The following is a 2,450-nucleotide window of genomic DNA, read 5'->3' as shown; positions in this document are numbered from 1 at the left end:
TGAACACGTATCTATTATAGGTTAGAACATTTCCAAGATTTTCTGAGTTTAAACAATGACTTCAGAGAAATTCCTCACTTCCCATAGCTTTCGGATAAGGCCTTTCTAGGCCACAGGCCTGCCTGTTAACCTTTCCTTCACCAGCAGCTCTCAAACTGCAGATAAAACATTCCAGAAGAACTGAATGCTGCTTCCTCTTTCTACCTGAATACTGGGAACTCAAAAACAGTCTCACCTATAACTTACCATTGTTGGCTGACGCCAAATTTATTCACCTTGTACAGTTAGCAACAATGACAAACTGATATCAAAAACAGCTAGCTGCCCATGTCTCCAGTTTGGAATTTAAAACCTTTGTGGGAAAATCCTACAAGTTTAACTGAACTCCACCAAATGCCTGCTATACATAGGAATATTTGTAATACAGTTGGATCGATAAGTACCTGCTAATGAACTCTTATTAAAGAATAGAACTGATAGCCCTGAATTATATAATTTGGAAGTTTTAATTGTGGCTTGATATATAAACATGCTTATAACTTTTTGGTTGCTATACACTTAGGCTGACTTTATATCCAGCAGCATCGGGTGTGCAGGCTACTAGAGTAAACATTTAATGCACAATAACGAGGAAGCAGATTGCACAGAATCAAAGAATAAAGGGTATTTTTAAACAGCCTCACTAATTACAAATAAAGCCTCTGTGATAAAGTGCCATATAAATGGGTAGAGATAAATAAAAGCAAAAGAACTCTAAATATAAAAGCAGACTATACATCAATGCACATTTCATACTACATGAAACACATAAGGTATACAAAATACTGGAAACAGGAAGCTATTAAGCGCAGGTTTGAAGGAAAAGATATTTCCAATGAATTCTATTGGCAAGTAAGACTTCAAATTTTGCAAGAAAGCCATTAGAGCATTTTACTCAGTAGGAATGGAGTCATACATTTCTAGTTAATGAAATTTAACCATACAATAGAAGGCCAGTCGCCAGACAAGAGCAAAACTAATGATCTATATCCTCTTAAATCACAAGAAGCAGTTCACAGGCTGGCTTCTAAGACATCATCAGGAGCTTTTCTGAACTGACTGCCTAAAAACCAACAGTGACCCAAATTCTTAACAGCATCACATCTCCATTTGAAAAATTTTTAATCTAACGTCTTGCTATATGCCCTCTGAGACCATCCTTTAACATATTTGAATCTCTAACCACAACAATAAATGAGAGTGTCTAAAATGACTAATCATTTTCACCATTCTACCAAATGAATGGAACTTTCAACTCTAGACCTTAGACAGAAAAAAAACAACACCCAAATTATTAATAGTTCTTTAAGGATGCTGCCCTTCATTTTACTAGTGGATTTGAAACGTTTATTTTACTTTAAAGTGTCTTCTGGGTTCCCTGGCTGACACCACTTGGCTGAACATTAGAATATATACCTACATCAACATCCTACAGACAGGAACAGGGTGCCTGGAAAAATTGTGAGATACATGACACACGCCCGTAGAACTTTTATCTAACTTTTCTAGACGGATTAATATGTTCCTTTAATACAGTTTACAGCATTTCGCAATGCAGTACGTTTTCGGACTTACACTTGTGAGCTAAAGAATCCTAGACCACAATAACCTGCTAATACAACTAATTGTCTTTTAACATTCTAATTTTCTTTTAACACAATAAATCCCAAAAGGCGTATTACTTGTCCCCAGATTTAAGAGGTTAAATCCAAACTAAGGATGTTATCATTTATCAAAGAAATGGTAAGAATGCTGACGCCCAACATTAAAATATAGATAACTCTTTATTTAAAATGTATATGGAAGTAGAATATATATAGATATAATCACACACACATATATACCGCAATTTGAATTGTAACCAACGAATGGGTGCCCCAGAAAGATAACGATGCAAGAATTAAAAAGTGGGCACACTAGTGGTTAGGGTTGTCAGATCAAAGGAAGCACGCTTTTGACGTGTCACCTGGTACATTTAGTGGCATCACCTAGGCACAGTCTAAGGGTCCTGCTAAGGAGGGAGCGGAGGCCCAGGTGTGTGGGGAGGTTGGGGGTGGCGGAGATCCTTCACACTGGACCCCCAGTTCCTCACTTCTATGAAAATCCTCTGCAGGGCTGCACACCACCTCACCCGGGGCGGGAACAGACCCTGCCTCTAGGTCCGGGACCGCCTGGCTGGGCCCCACCTGACCGGCAGCCCCCGGAGGCCCCGACTCCCAAGCAGGCGGCAGGGCAGCCTTGGGCCCTCCGGCTGCCCGGTCCCACGGGCAACTCTCCCTCTTCGCAGCCCACTCCCCGAACCCACACTTTCCTCCACTTCCCCCAAAGTCCACGAGCCCCGCCGCGCTGGCGCGCTCCGGGAACGCACGAGGAGGCGGGCCGGCCGGCCGACCCCCGGCGAGCGCCCGGCT

This window comes from Echinops telfairi, unplaced genomic scaffold (assembly GCF_000313985.2).
Source record: "Echinops telfairi isolate 266 unplaced genomic scaffold, ASM31398v2 ScPeMD7_7467;HRSCAF=8505_1, whole genome shotgun sequence".
NCBI lineage: Eukaryota > Metazoa > Chordata > Mammalia > Afrosoricida > Tenrecidae > Echinops > Echinops telfairi.
Note: the sequence above shows the minus strand (reverse complement) of the source record.